The sequence below is a fragment of the Balaenoptera musculus genome, chromosome X, assembly GCF_009873245.2.
Source record: "Balaenoptera musculus isolate JJ_BM4_2016_0621 chromosome X, mBalMus1.pri.v3, whole genome shotgun sequence".
In the NCBI taxonomy this organism is placed as follows: Eukaryota; Metazoa; Chordata; class Mammalia; order Artiodactyla; family Balaenopteridae; genus Balaenoptera; species Balaenoptera musculus.
Genome location: NC_045806.1, coordinates 89,524,068 through 89,540,901, shown reverse-complemented (window position 1 = coordinate 89,540,901; position 16,834 = coordinate 89,524,068). Strand labels below are relative to the sequence as shown.

The 16,834-nt window shown below is 37.8% G+C and overlaps 1 protein-coding gene across 2 annotated transcripts in view; it reads right to left on the bottom strand.

Moving 5' to 3' along the window:
• Nucleotides 1–10,805: 10,805 nt before the first annotated feature.
• Nucleotides 10,806–16,834, bottom strand: part of PWWP3B (PWWP domain containing 3B) — an 88,593-nt gene continuing 82,564 nt past the window's right edge. For both annotated transcript variants that reach the window (XR_005018264.1, XR_005018265.1), the window contains one exon: nt 10,806–11,004. The gene's annotated coding sequence lies outside the window, so the exon portion shown is untranslated. The remainder of the gene's footprint in view (nt 11,005–16,834) is intronic.

Sequence of the window (16,834 nt, the reverse complement as noted above, 5' to 3'; positions counted from 1 at the left end):
ATTGCACAGGGAGATCAGCTCGGTGCTTTGTGACCACCTAGAGGGGTGGGATAGGGAGGATGGGAGGCAGGGAGACGCAAGAGGGAAGTGATATGGGGATATATGTATATGTATAACTGATTCACTTTGTTATAAAGCAGAACTAACACAACATTGTAAAGCAATTATACTCCAATAAAGATGTTAAAAACCAAAAAACCAAAAAACCAAAAAAGCCCAGAAATGAAATACCATTCTCTCATCTCTCAGTCTCTATACAAACATACATACACGCACACAAACATAGGCATGTATATATGTGAATACAATTGTATGTGTATAAATCCATGTAAACACACACGTGAATATATACACATATATATAAAGAGATAGAGTTATACACATATATATCTGTATATATACACACAGAGGTATATATAAATATAGATACACATGCACAGCACACATACCCCCCCCACACACACACACGTACTAGAGATAAGTATCAAAGTGAAAACTTCAGCATGCATTTCAGTGTGGCATTGAACTCGTCATCCGTCAAATTCAGCCACAATATATGTATTCAGCTTTTCTGAGTACCCAGAAAGTTCCACCAAACTTAGTAGAGACAAGTAGAGAGGACATATACGAGTGCTGTCATTTTAAAATCAGTTCCACTGTGTTTTTTTTTTTTTCCCTCAAAATGGGATTGTTAAATACAGGCCATTCTATAATTTGCCTTTATCATACAACTTGATATCATCTTACACTCCTTCTCTATAAAGGGATATGAATGAATACTTATACTCCCTTCAACTTCATTTTCTTTTTAAAAATTTTTATTGGAGTATATTTGATTTACAATGTTGTGTTAGTTTCAGGTGTACAGCAAAGTGAATCAGTTATACATATACATATATCCACTCTTTTTTTAGATTCTTTTTCCATATAGGCCATTACAGAGTATTGAGTAGAGTTCCTTGTGCTATACAGCAGGTTTTTATTAATCATCTATTTTGTATATAGTAGTGTTTATATGTCAGTCCCAGTCTCCCAATTTATCCCTCCCTGCCCCCCTTATCCCCTGGTATCTATAAGTTTGTTTGTACATCTGTGACTCTACTTCTGTTTTGTAAATAAGTTCATTTGCACCCTTTTTTTAAGGTTCCACATATAAGCGATATCATATGATATTTGTCTTTCTGTGTCTTCTTCCTTCACTCAATATGACAATCTCCAGGTCCAACCATGTTGCTGCAAATGGTATTATTTTGTTCTTTTTTTATGGCTGAGAAATATTCCATTGTATATATGTACTACATCTTCTTTTTCCATTCCTCTGTTGATGGACATTTAGGTTGCTTCCATGTTCTGGCTATTGTAAATAGTGCTGCAATGAACATTGGGGTGTATGTATGTTTTTGAATTATGGTTTTCTCTGGGTATATGCCCAGGAGTGGGATTGCTGGGTCATATGGTAGTTCTAATTTTTAGTTTTTTAAGGAACGTCCATACTGTTCTCCATAGTGGCTGTACCAATTTACATTCCCACCAGCAGTGTACGAGGCTCTCCTTTTCTCCACACCCTCTCCAGCATTTATTGTTTGTGGATTTTTTGATGATGGCCATTCTGACTTGTGTGAGGTGATACCTCATTGTAGTTTTGATTTACATTTCTCTAATAATTAGTGATGTTGAGAATCTTTTCATGTGTTTGTTGGCCATTTGTATGTCTTCTTTGGAGAAATGTCTATTTAGATCTTCTGCCCATTTTTTAATTGGGTTATTTGTTTTTTTGATATTGAGCTGCATGAGCTGTTTGTATATTTTGGAGATTAATCCCTGGTCGGTTGCTTTGTTTGCAAATATTTTCTCCCATTCTGAGGGTTGTCTTTTCATCTTGTTCATGGTATCCTTTGCGTGCAAAAGCTTTTAAGTTTAATTAGATCCCATTTTTTAATTTTCGTTTTTATTTTCATTACTCTAGGAGGTGGATCAAGAAAGATCTTGCTGCGATTTATGTCAAAGAGTGTTCTGCCTATGTTTTCCTCTAAGTTTTATAGTGTCCAGCCTTACATTTAGGTCTTTAATCCATTTTGAGTTTATTTTTGTGTATGGTGTTAGGGAGTGTTCTAATTTCATTCTTTTACATGAAGCTGTCCAGTTTTCCCAGCACCACTCATTGAAGAGACTGTCTTTTCTCCATTGTATGTTCTTGTCTCCTTTGTCGTAGATTAGGTGATCATAGGTGCGTGGGTTTATCTCTGGGCTTTTTATCCTGTTCCATTAACATATATTTTTGTTTTGTGCCAGTACCATACTGTCTTATTACTGTAGCTTTATAATATAGTCTGAAGTCAGGGAGCCTAATTCCTCCAGCTCCAGTGTTCTTTCTCAAGATTGCTTTGGCTATTCGGGATCAACCTCATTTTCTTAACATCTGTATTAGCGTACTGTTGTTCAGAAAACATATTTTGTATGAATGAAAAACTTTAAAGTTTTTTAAGGCTTATTTTATGGCCTAATATAAGGTCTATCCTGGAGAATATTCCATGTCCATTTGAGGAAATACGTATTCTGCTGTTGAGTAGAGTGTTTTATAGATGTCTGTTAGATCTAACTGGCTTATAGTGTTGTTCAAGTCTCCTATTTTCTGGTTGCTCTTCTGCCCACCTGTTCTATTCATTTGTGAAAATGGGTTGTTGAAGTCTCCAACTATTATTGTTGTAGTGTGTATTTCGCCTTTAAGTTGTGTCAGTTATTGTTTCATGGATTTTGGCACTCTCTTGTTAGGTGCATTTATATTTATACTTGTTACGTCTTTTCTCTGAATTGGCCCTTTAATCATTATTAATGATTATATATTTTTCAATCCTTTTACTTTTAACTTATTTTGAATCTAAAGGACATACCTTGTAGGTAGCATATCACTGGATTATGGCTTTTTACATCTACTCTGCAAATATCTAACTTTTCGTTGGAACATTTAGTCCATTTATATTAAATGTAATTAATGATAAGACAGGATATGTTTACCATTTGGTTATTTTTTTCCTTATGTTTTATGTCTTTTGTTTCTTTATTCATTTATTGTTTCCTTGTTTGGTAAACAGATATTTTTATTATACAATTTAATTGCCTTATTGCCAATTTTACTGTATTTTTCATTTATTATCTTAATGGCTGCCTTAGGGATCATAATTAACATTTTAGCTAAAACATTCTAAGATGGAGTAATACCAAGTTAATTCCAATAGTAAACAAAAGCTTTGTAACTATTAGCATTTCCTCCTTCTTTCTTAAGACTATTATTGTCATACAAATTATGTCTGTACATATTATTAACTCATCAATGCACTTTCATTATTTTTTTCTATAGGTGTCCGTTGAATCATATGAGAAAAAAAAGAGAAACAAACAAAAATCTCCATATCCCCTGTCTTTATATTTACTTATCTAGTTACATTTATTGGTGCTTTTTAACTCAATAATTAGTATTATTGTTTAGTGTCCTCTCATTTCAGCTTGAAAGATTCCCTTTAATATTGCTCGTGGGACAGGTCTGCTAGTGACAGACTCTCTAAGTTTTTGTTTATCTGTGAAAGTCTTAATTCTTTTTCAATTTTGAAGGGTAGTTTTTGTAGGTATATCATTCTTCATTGACAGTCCTTTTCTTTCAATACATCATCACACTGCCTCTGGGTCTTCCTGGTTGCTGATGAGAAGGAATTATCTCTCTTTTTTAAAAAAATTAATTAAATTTTGGCTGCATTGGATCTTCATTGCTGTGCGTGGGCTTTCTCTAGTTGCGGCGAGCAGAGGCTACTCTTTGTTGCGGTGCGTGAGCTTCTTATTGTGGTGTCTTCTCTTGTTGCAGAGCATGGGCTCTAGGCACGCGGGCTTCAGTAGTTGTGGCACACAGGCTCAGTTGTTGTGGCTCACAGGCTTAGTTGCTCTGCAGCATGTGGGATCTTCCTGGACCAGGACTCAAACCCATGTCCCCTGCATTGGCAGGTGGATTCTTAACCACTGTGCCACCAGGGAAGTCCTGGAAATATCTCTTATATGTGATGAGTTGCTTTCAAGATTTTCTCTTTGTCTTGGGCTTTGAAAGTTTGATTATACTGTGCCTAGCTGTGTCTTTCTCTGAGTGCATCCTACTTGGATGCTATTGAATTTCTTGAATGTGTAGATTAATTTTTTCAACTATTTTGGGAAGTTTTAGTGATTATTTCTTCATATATTCTTTCTGCCCATTCCTCCATTTCCTTTATTTCTGAGGCTCCCATTATGTTTATGTTGATATGCTTGATTCTTCTTCCATAGGTCTCTGACTCTGTTCAATTTTCTTCATTTTTTTTCTTTTCTGTTCCTCAGTTTGGATAATCTTAATTGACCTACCTTCATATTAACTGATTATTTTGTTAGTTCAAATCATCTATTGAGCTCCAATGGGAAATTTTTATTTCAATTACTGTACTTTCAACTTCAGAATTTCTATTTTCTTCTTATTCTTTTTTAAAAAATAATATCTCTTCATTGATATTCTATATTTGGTGAGATACTTTTCTCATATTTAATTTTAATTATGTAGACATGTTTTCCTTTAGTTATTTGAATATATTTATAACAGTTGATTTAAAGTCTTTATTTGTTAAGTCCAATGTCAAGGCTTCATCAAGAATGGTTTCTATTGACTGTTGTTTTTTTTTTTCATGAGCCATACTTTCTTGGTTCTTTGCATGTTTTATATAGTTTTGTTGTTTTTATTGTTACTTTTTTCTTTAAGATAGACCTTTAAAATAATACGTTGTGGCAACTCCAGAAATCATATTATGCCTCCTTCCCCAGATTGATTGCTGTTTGTTCCTATTGTTATTTTTGTTTGATTATATAGTCACTTTGCCCAAATAATTCATTAAAGCCTGGGTACTTTGTCATCTGTGGCCACTGAATTCACTTCTCTAATAGCTTAGTGATCAGCTAATGACTGGAAAGATATTTTTATTAAATACCTTGAACCAATAAATCTTCCAACCTTTATCTAGGTGCTTTGGATGTATGTTTTGGGATGTTTTCAATGTTCAGGTAGGCAGTTTACAACTTTGCCTACCCCTTCAGTTTCTGCTTGTGCAGAGCCTCATTGTCAGCCAGAGGTGAGACTTAGGCCTTCTCAAGTATATTCTGAGCATGCACACAGTTTTACACATGCTCATGGTCTTCTAGATCTCAGTTATATGCTGGAGCTTTTCAAAGCATCCTACGGACATTTCCTTCCCAGTTTTTCATTTTAAGTTTTTGAATAGCTTCTTGTTAGTTCTAAACAGTAGCACCACATCTGGAAGCTGAAGTGTTAAACAGTTGTTGCTAAATATTTTTTCAAATGCCCTGAGGATATGCCAGTTCACCCAAAACAGACGCTAAGTGAGAACAAATGAAGTCATGTCTGAGAATTGAGGTTTTTAGAGAGCTGCCAGACAGGTCAAATATTGACAAACCTCTGAGAATGAGATTGTTGGGGAGCTCTAAATCTTTTCTGCCTCTCCACTGGCTGCCAGGATGCAGGTTTCACAGGTTACATAATTACAAAACTGTTGGTTTTCAATACGATGACAGACCTAGGGTAAAGGGGTTCAGAATAAGCCAAATTAAAATGCCACAAAGCTTATTGTTCATAGAAGAAGGTGGTCATTTAAAAAAAAATAAAATACTCCTTGGATGATTGAAAGATTTTCATTAATTTCTCGAGTTCTGGAAAGTTGATTTTGACAATTTTTTTCCAGTCTTCTCATTGCATTTATGAAGGATCAGATTTTCAGAGGTCCTTACTCCACCATTCCAGAAGTAATTCTCTAACTCATTTCTTAATTTCAGTAAGTGCTCCTTTTACTTGTGGAATTTCCATTTGGATTTGTTTATTTCCCATATAGTTCTACCCTACTTTTATTTATAAATTCCAAAATTATGTTGTCATGTGCTTAAATGTTTATGATGACTAGTTACTTTCATTAGAGTAAAATATGCCTTCCTTTGAAAGCTATTTATCATGAATTCTACTATTTCTTGTATAGGCTTTATTATATTTGCTTTGTGGTTGTTCACATGTGCTTTCTTTCTATATTTTCCTTCTCTTTAGAGGCTTTTAAAAGGAAATATTCAGCTGCATATCTGAATCATAAAGACACTCTTCTTTTAAAAATTTCAAATGTTATAAGAATACTACAGTCCTGTTTCACGACCTGTCACCATCTTCATTCTTCTTAATTTCATATGTTACTCTATCATCAGACTATGGGATATATTTGACAACCTTTATTATGTGCATTTATTAATACATGTCCTTGCATATTACAAGGAAAAATATATTTTTCAGTTTTGAGCAAAGGATACAATTTAATACTTATTGGTTTGTAAACTAATTTTTGTTTGATTTTTCTTTCTATTTATTGTATTTGTATCAGCCTCATTCTTTCTAATTGATGCATAATATTCCATTTTCTGGGTAGACCATAGATTATTTATTCTTTCACACTTTGATAGACACCTACATTTTATGAAGGGATATTTTCTTGTTATTTCAGAAGAAAATGCAGTAAATAACCCTATAAATATCTCCTTATGATAAAGGGACACTGTGTGTATTGAGCACCAGTGAGGACTCTCAATAGGAGATGAGACAATTACACACCTGCTTCACTCACCTGGAAGTCATAATGGAGGTCTTGACACATAGTATGAAATGAGCTATGTGTTTTTAATCAAAAATATCATTTAGTAATTTCTTACAGTAATAGGGATTTGGAAATTCTTGCCCATAGGAGGGTATGAAAGTAGGAATTCATAATAATATGAGAGACATTCAGCAAGATGGTGGAGTAAGAGGATGTGGAGGTCATCTCTCCCCATGAACATACCAAAAATACATCTACAGGTGGAACAATTCTCACTGAAAACTAACTGGAAACTGGCAGAAACACTCTTGTACAACCAAGGCTGTAAGAAAGATACACACATAATCAAGTAGAAAAAGAAGAGAAGTGATTGTGTCGGAACGTATGCCCCTGGGAAGGGACTCAGAGGAAAAGGATGATTACATGGGCAGACACGCACCCTAGGAAGTGAGTGGCTTGAGCCAAAAACTGGGCACCCCAGTCCTGGATTTCTACACGGAGGAGACAAACCCCCTTGACTGGTTGGAAGACTGCTGCGACAGATAGAAGGTTGTGGGAAGCCTGGACTCTGCTGGTGAAGAGTGCATGTGCACCGGCTTACCCCCAGGCAGGGTGCAGAGTGTTCTGCCCTAGCTGCTGCCAGCTGTCTTGTGACCACCTCGCCACAAGCCCCAGCCTAAGCAAGCAAACGCTCTGCTCACTCCACATCACAGCATGGCACTGGATTTGGGGCAGCCATGACTGGGGACAAGACTCTACTGTGGGATGCAGAGGCGACCTGGTCCCTGGGCAGAGCCTGAGTTGGGCGGTAGTGGCTATTGTTAGCCGTTACTCAAACAGCGCCTCAGAAGCAGCCCAAATCTCTGACAGCAGCCACTCCACCACAGGTCGCCCCTGATACATGCTGAGTCCATGCAGGCACTGCCTGCCCTGACCAGTGGTTCCACCACAGGGTGGCGGTGTGGGTTGGGGCAGAGGCTGGGAGCAGTAGTTGGCTATGAAGGAAAAAGGGAGGGGACTTGCGCCCAAGGCTGTGTCTGAGTAGAATCACGGGAACCTGCACAGGCAGTGCATCAGACCTTTGTCTGCGCAAAGGCCCCAGTTGCTTGAACACTAAACCCCTCTGGAGCAAGGGTTTCAGTGCAGAAAGAGGGAAAAACACACAGTTAAATGGAACAGAACCAACTTCGACTCTGTTCCCACCAACATCTCCACCAAAAAACTATTAGAACTAATAAATGAATTCAACAAAGTTGCAGGATACAACTATACTTCAATAAAAAGTAAAGAAAAATAATAGAGTGAATCAATGACCAAACGTTTTTTTCTTTAAAAAAACAAAAAAAATACTACAAACATTTATCTAGATTGACCAAGGGAAAAACTGAGAAGATTTAAATTAAAAATATCAGGAATGAGTGAAGTGACATTACAATTGTTAAAACAAGACAATAGGTCCAAAATGGAATCACTTATGCTAAGCTCCAGGTCATCAAACTGAGACTTAACTTAATTACAGTTTTGACTCTCCCAGAAGTGTAAACTTAAGCCAGTCAGTCAGGAATCACCTGATCAGCACTAGTTAAGTAATCTTCTTAATAGACCCATGCCATCCTCTAAGGGAAAGTGACCTTGCCACAACCTTTCCACATTTTGCTAGCATAACCTCCTAATTCCTGCTCCCTTCTGCCTATAAAAGTCTTTCACTTTGTACAGCTCTTTGGAGCTCCTTTCTATCTGCTAGATTGGATGTTGCCTGGTTCATGAATCATTAAATAAAGCCAATAAGATCTTTAAAATTTACTCAGTTGAATTTTGTTTTTTAACACTACCGATGCTACAAAATTAAAAGGGATTATAAGGGAGTACTATGAACAAGTATATGCCAACAAATTAAATAAGTTACATGAAATGTAAAAATTACTGGAAAGATACAAAACAACAGAATTGACTCGAAAATCAATAGAAAACCTGAATAGACTTATAACAAGAGATTGACTTACTAATCAAAAAACTTATCACAAGGAAAAGCCCAGAATCAGATGTCTTCACCGGTCTACCCTATATTTAAGGAAGACTTAACACTGACCTTTTAAAAACACTTCCAAAAACTATATAAGGAAGAAACACTTCCTAACTCATACTCTGAGGCTAGTATTACCCTGACACTAAAGACAAAGTTTATAATAAGAATCAAAATCCCCTACAAAAATTATCAGCAAAATATTAGCAATATTGATCCAGCAACATATGCAAATGACTGTTTACCAGGACCATGTGGAACTTATTCCAGGGATGAAACATAAATTAAAACTTGAAAATCAATCAATATACTTGCTGGGAAAAGCAACTGTGCACAGTCTGTTGACTCCTGATCTGCTGTATAAGAATGGGCCTTGGGCATGGAACATTTCCTTGTTGGGAGATAAAGGGCCCTCACAGCATGTGCTAGCTTATCACCTTGTGAAGAAATATTTTTCCCTGTTCTGGGCTTGATGTATACTCCTTTGTTCTGCTTATGCACTGTGTCAATGGCCCTCAGTCAGGGCCCAGCTTTCTGTATTTCAGACCCCACAACGGAGGCATTCATTCCACTATAGCACAAAGTGAGGTGCATACAGTCACACTGCCCATGTTGGCTGCAAAACAGCTCCACCGGCCATGGGGGACCAACATATTACAAGGAACTGGATCTTCTGTACACTATCTCTCTCCTCTTGCTGTAAGCAAACACTATACTGCATGAGCCTGGTATGCATGCTATCTGTTCTCAGTGACCTTTAATCATGCACTGGTTTCTTCCCTAGGTGACACTTATCTGCCTTTTAACCTTAGTCACACTCATGTTCTATTCTGCAACAACAGCCTGACCACCCAGTGAAAAATAAAGTGGTAATTTACCATACTGATAAAAGATAAAAATAGCATAATTATCTCAACAGATGGAAAAAAATATTTGATAAAATCCAACATCTTTTTATAATAAACACACTCAACAAACTAAGAATAAAAGGGAACTTCCTATTAGAGAAATGCAAATCAAAACTACAATGAGATATCATCTCACACTGGTCAGAATGGCCATCATCAAAAAATCTAGAAACAATAAATGTTGGAGAGGGTGTGGAGAAAAGGGAACCCTCTTGCACTGTTGGTGGGAATGTAAATTGATACAGCCACTATGGAGAACAGTATGGAGGTTCCTTAAAAAACTAAAAATAGAACTACCATATGACCCAGCAATCCCACTACTGGGCATATACCCTGAGAAAACCATAATTCAAAAAGAGTCATGTACCAAAATGTTCATTGCAGCTCTATTTACAATAGCCAGGACATGGAAGCAACCTAAGTGTCCATCAACGGATGAATGGATAAAGAAGATGTGGCATATATATACAATGCAATATTACTCAGCCATAAAAAGAAACAAAATGGAATTATTTGTAGTGAGGTGGATGGAGTTAGAGTCTGTCATACAGAGTGAAGTAAGTCAGAAAGAGAAAAACAAATACAGTATGCTAACACATATATATGGAATCTAAGGAAAAAAAAAAAGTCATGAGGAACCTAGTGGCAAGACGGGAATAAAGACACAGACCTACTAGAGAATGGACTTGAGGATATGGGGAGGGGGAGGGGTGAGATGTGACAGGGTGAGAGAGTGGCATGGACATATATACACTACCAAATGTAAAATAGATAGCTAGTGGGAAGCAGCCGCATAGCACAGGGAGATCAGCTTGGTGCTTTGTGACCACCTAGAGGGGTGAGATAGGGAGGGTGGGAGGGAGACACAAGAGAGAGGAGATATGGGGATGTATGTATATGTATAGCTGATTCACTTTGTTATAAAGTAGAAACGAACACACCATTGTAAAGAAATTATACTCCAATAAAGATGTTAAAAAAAAATAAAAGTGAACTTCCTCATCTGTTAAAGGCATCTATGAAAACCCCACAGCTATTATCATACTTAAAGGTGATAGACTGAAAGATTTCCCTCTAAGTTCAGGAACAGACATGATGTCTGCTCTTAGCACTTTGAATCAGCATTGTACTGGATATTCTAGCTAAGGCAATTAGGCAAGAAAAAGAAAAAAAAGACAATTTAAAATCGGAAAAGAAGGAGTAAAATTATTTTGATTTGCCAAAGTCATAATCTTATATATAGCATTCCCCAAAGAATCCACACAAAAATATTATAAGAGCTAATAAATCATCTCTCTTGGTGTCATTGAATGAGGCTGGAGCTGTAGTTGAAGCCGTAGCTGCTGGACCATGACAAGGACAGCTGAGTCTCTTCGCTCTGCTCTGAGGCATAGTGACATATTCGAGGACCTGAACCCGTGACCTGGAGAGAGAAAAAAGAAGGAGAGCTGTACTAAGAAACTGATTCAGAAAAGTGTGCGAGCTACTACTTCAGTATAATATTGAAAAGGAGTGTAAAAGGCGACATCCTTGTCTTGTACCTGATCTTACTGGGGAAGCTTCTAGTTCCTCACTATTAAGTGTGATGTTGGGAGGAGGCAAGATGGCAGAGTAAAAGGATGATGACCTCACCCATTCTTACAGAAACACCAAGATCACAACTAACTGCTGAACAACCACCAACAAAAAAACCACTGGAACCTACATCCAAAGACAAAGAAGAAGCCACAGTGAGATGGTAGGAGGGGGCACAATCTCAATAAAATCAATTCCTATACACACTGGGTAGTGGCCCACAAACTGGAAAATAATTATACAACAGAAGTTCTCCCACAGGGGTGAAAGTTCTGAGCCCCACATTTGGCTCCCCAGCCTAGGGGTCTGGCAATGGGAGGAGGAGCCCCCAGAGAGTCTGGCTTTGAAGGCCAGTAGGGTATGAACACATGAATTTCACAGGACTGGGGGAAACAGAAACTCCACTCTTGGAGGGCTCACACGGTGTCTTGTGTGCACCAGGACCCAGGGGATAAAAGCAGTGACCTCATAAGTGACTGGGCCAGGCCTACCTGCCTAGTACTGGAGGGTCTCCTGTGGAGGCATGGGCAGCTGTGGCTCACTATGGGGACAGGGACACTGGCAGCAGCATCTCTGGAGATTGCTCATTGGTGTGAGCCCTCTAGGAGGCTGCCATTTTCTCACCAAAACCTGGCCCCACCCAAAATCCTGTAGGCTCCAGTGCTGGGACGCCTCAGGCCAAACAACCAACAGGGAGGGAACACAGTGCCACTCATCAGCAGACAGGCTGCTTAAGTCTTCCTGAATAGGACTTCCCTGGTGGTGCAATGGTTAAGAATCCACCTACCAATGCAGAGGACATGGATTCGATCCCTGGCCTGGGAAGATCCCACATGCTGAGGAGCAACTAAGCCCATGCACCACAACTACTGAGCCTGTGCTCTAGAGCCTGCGAGCCACAACTATTGAGCCTGCGTGCCACAACTCCTGAAGCCCATGTGCCTAGAGCCCGTGTTCCGCAACAAGAGAAGCCACTGCAATGAGAAGCCCATGCACTGCAACAAAGAGTAGCCCCCACTCACTGCAACTAGAGAAAACCCACACACAACAACGAAGACCCAATGCAGCCAAAAATAAATAAATAAATTTATAATAAATAAATAATTAAATAAAGTATTCCTGAATAAACAGCTGCCTGATAATAAACACCCCCATACACGGCCCTGCCTACCAGAGGGACAAGACCCATCTCCACCCACCAGTGGGTGGGTACCAGTCCCTCTCACCAGGAAGCCTGCACAAGCCTCTTGGACAGCCGCATCCACGAGGGAGCAGACATCAGAAACAAGAAGAACTACAACCCTGCAGCCTGTGGAATGGAAACCACAGTCACAGAAAGTTAGACAAAATGAGATGGCAGAGGAATATGTCCCAGGTGAAGGAACAAGATAAAACCCCAGAAGAACAACTAAGTGAAGTGGAGAAAGGCAATCTACCTGAAAAAGAATTCAGAGTAATGATAGTAAAGATGATCCACGATCTCAGAAAAAGAATGGAGGCACAAATTGAGAAGATACAGTAAATGCTTAACAAAGACCTAGAAGAGCTAAAGAACAAACAGAGATGAACAGTACAATAATTGAAATGAGAAATACACTAGAAGGAATCAATAGCACAATAACTGAGGCAGAAGAACAGATAAGTGACCTGGAAGACAGAATGGTGGAAACCACTGCTGTGGAACAGAATAAAGATAAAAGAATGAAAAGAAATGAGGACAGTCTAAGAGACCTCTGGGACAACATTAAATGCAACAACATTTGCATTATAGGCATCCCAGAAGGAGAAGAGATAGAGAAAGGACCTGAGAAAATATTCAAAGACATAATAGCTGAAAACTTCCCTAACATGGGAAACAGTCATTTAAGTCCAGGAATTGCACAGAGTCCGAGGCAGGATAAACCCAAGGAGGAACACACTGAAACACATAGTAATCAAATTGACAAAAATTAAAGACAAAGAAAAATATTAAAAGCAACAAGGGAAAAGCAACAAATAATGTACAAGGGAACTCCCATAAGGTTATCAGCTGATTTCTCAGCAGAAACTCTGCAGAAGGGAGTGGCATGATATGCTTAAAGTGATGAAAGGGAAGAACCTACAACCAAGAGTACTCTACCCAGCAAGGCTTTCATTCAGATTCAGTGGAGAAATCAAAAGCTGTACAGACAAGCAAAAGCTAAGAGAATTTACCACCCCCAGACCAGCTTTGCAACAAATGCTAAAGGAACTTCTCTAGAAAAGAAAGGCCACAACTAGAAACACAAAAATTACGAATGGAAAAGCTCACCAGTAAAGGCAAACATATAGTAAATGTAGGAAATCATCCACACACAAATATGATATCAAAACCAACAATTGTGAGAAGCGGAGAGCACTAATGCAGGGTACTGGAAATGCATTTGAAATTAAAACACCAGCAACTTAAAACAATCTTGTTTATATATAGACTGCTATATCAAAACCTCATAGTAGCTGCAAACCAAAAATCTACAATAGATACACACACACAAAAGAAAAAGGAATCCAAACAAAACACTAAGGTTAGTCATCAAGTCACAAGAAAAGAGAGCAAAAGAGGAAGAGAAGAAAAAAACACCTACAAAAACAAATCCAAAACAATTAACAAAATGGCAATAAGAACATTCATATTGATAATTACCTTTAACATAAATGGATTAAATACTCCAACCAAAAGACATAGACTGGCTGAATGGATACAAAAACAAGACCTGTATATATGCTGTCTACATGAGACCCACTTCAGATCAAGGGACACATACAGACTGAAAGTGAGGGCATGGAAAAATGTATTCTATGCAAATGGAAATCAAAAGAAAGCTGGAGTAGCAATGCTCATATCAGACAAAATAGACTTTAAAATAAAGACTGTTACAAGAGACAAAGAAGGACACTACATAATGATCAAGGGATCAATCCAAGAAGATATAGCAATTGTAAATACATACGCACCCAACATAGAAGCACCTCAATTTATAAGGCAAATACAAACAACCAAAAAAGGAGAAATTGATGGTAACACAATAATAGTGGGGGACTTCAACACCCCACTTTCATCAATGGACAGATAATCCAGACAGAAAAGCAATAAGGAAACACAGGCCTTAAATGGCACATTAGACCAGATGGACTTAATTAATATTTATAGAGCATTCCATCCAAAAGCAGCAGAATACACATTCTTCTCAAGTGCACATGGAACATTCTCCAGGATTGATCACATGCTGGGCCACAAAGTGAGCCTCGGTAAATTTAAGAAAATTGAAATTATATCAAGCATCTTTTCTGATCACAATGCTATGAGATTAGAAATCAACTACAAGAAAAAAAACTGTAAAAAACACAAAGACATAGAGGATAAACAATATGCTACTAAACAACCAATGGATCACTGAAGATATCAAAGAAGAAATCAAAAAATACATAGAGACAAATGAAAACAAAAGCATGACAATCCAAAACCTATGGGACTAAGCAAAAGCAGTTCTAAGAGGGAAGTTTATAGCAATAAAATCTTACCTCAGGAAATAAGAAATATCTCAAATAAACAACCTAACTTTACACCTAAAGCAACTAGAGGAAGAAGAACAAACAAAATCAAAGTTAGTAGAAGGAAAGAAATCATAAAGATCAGAGCAGAAATAAATGAAATAGAGATGAACAAAACAATAGAAAAGATCGATGAAACTAAAACCTGGTTCTTTGAAAAGATAAACAAAAATGATAAACTCAACAAGAAAAAGAGGGAGAAGGCTCAAATCAATAAAATTAGAAATGAAAAAAGAGATGTTACAATGGACACCACAGAAATACAAAGGATCATAAGACACTACTACAAGCAACTATATGCCAATAAAATGGACAACCCAAAAGAAACACAGACAAATTCTTAGAAAGTTATAATCTCCCAAGACTGAACCAGGAAGAAATAGAAAATATGAACAGACCAATCACAAGTACTGAAATTGAAACTGTGATTAAAAATTTTCCAACAAACAAAAGTCCAGGACCAGATGGTTTTACAGGCTAATTCTATCAAATATTTAGAGAATAGTTAACCCCTATCTTTCTGAAATTCTTCCATAAAATCTCAGAGGAAGGAACACTTCCAAACTCATTCTACGAGGCCACCATCATCCCGATACCAAAACCAGACAAAGATACCACAAAAAAAGAAAATTACAGGCCAATATCACTGGTGAGCATAGAAGCAAAAATCCTCAACAAAATACTAGCAAACTGAATCCAACAATACATTAAAAGGATCATACACCATGATCAAGTGGGATTTATCCCAGGGATGCAAGGATTTTTCAATATCCGCAAATCAATCAGTGTGATACACCACATCAACAAATTGAAGAATAAAAACCATATGCTCATCTCAATAGATGCAGAAAAACATTTTCACAAAATTCAACACCCATTATGATAAAAACTCTCCAGAAAGTGGGCACAGAGGAAACATACCTCAACATAATAAAGGTCACATATGACAAAACTAGAGCTAACATCATACTCAATGGTGAAAAGCTGAAAGCCTTTCCTTTAAGATTAGGACAAGGATGTCCACTCTCACCACTTTTATTCAACATAGTTTTGGAAGTCCTAGCCATGGCAATCTGAGAAGAAAAAAAATAAAGGGAATCCAAATTGGAAAAGAAGTAAAACTGATACTTCTTTTTGATACTATACATAGAAAAATACATAGACATGATACTATACATAGAAAATCCTAAAGATGCTACCAGAAGACTACTAGAGCTCATCAATGAATTTGGTAAATTCAGATAGAGAACGACAAATATCATATGATATCACTTATATGCGGAATCTAAAAAAAATGATACAAATGAACTTATTTACAAAACAGAAACAGATTCACAGACTTACAGAAGAAACTTATGGTTACCGGGGGGAAGTGTGAGGGGAGGGATAGATTGGGTGTTTGGGATTGGTATGTACACACTGCTATATTTAAAATAGATTCGGGCTTCCCTGGTGGCGCGGTGGTTGGGAGTCTGCCTGCCAGTGCAGGGGAGGCGGGTTCGAGCCCTGGTCTGGGAGGATCCCACGTGCCGCGGAGCGGCTGGGCCCGTGAGCCACGGTTGCTGAGCCTGCGCGTCTGGAGCCTGTGCTCCGCAGCAAGAGAGGCCGCGATGGTGAGGGGCCCGCGCACCGCGATGAAGAGTGGCCCCACTTGCCGCGGCTGGAGAGAGTCCTCGCACAGAGGCGAGGACCCAGCACAGCCATAAATAAATAAATAAACCCAAAGTTTAAAAAAAAAAAACAAAAAACCTGGGACTGGAGATAATCTTTAAAAAAAAAAAAAAGATAACAAACAAGGACCTACTGTATAGCACAGGGAACCCTGCTCAATATTCTGTAATAACCTAAATGGGAAAAGAATCTGAAAAAGAATAGATACATGTATATATATAACTGAATCACTTTGCTGTACACCTGAAACTAACACAACATTGTTAATCAACTCTATTCCAATACAAAATAAAATTTAAAAAAGAGCTAATAAATTGGTTCAGCAAGGTTGCAGGATATAAGATCAATATATAAAAATCACCTGTGTTTCTTTACATTAGCAATGAACAATACAGTAATGCAATTAAAAGATACATTATATGTCCGGTAAGATAAGT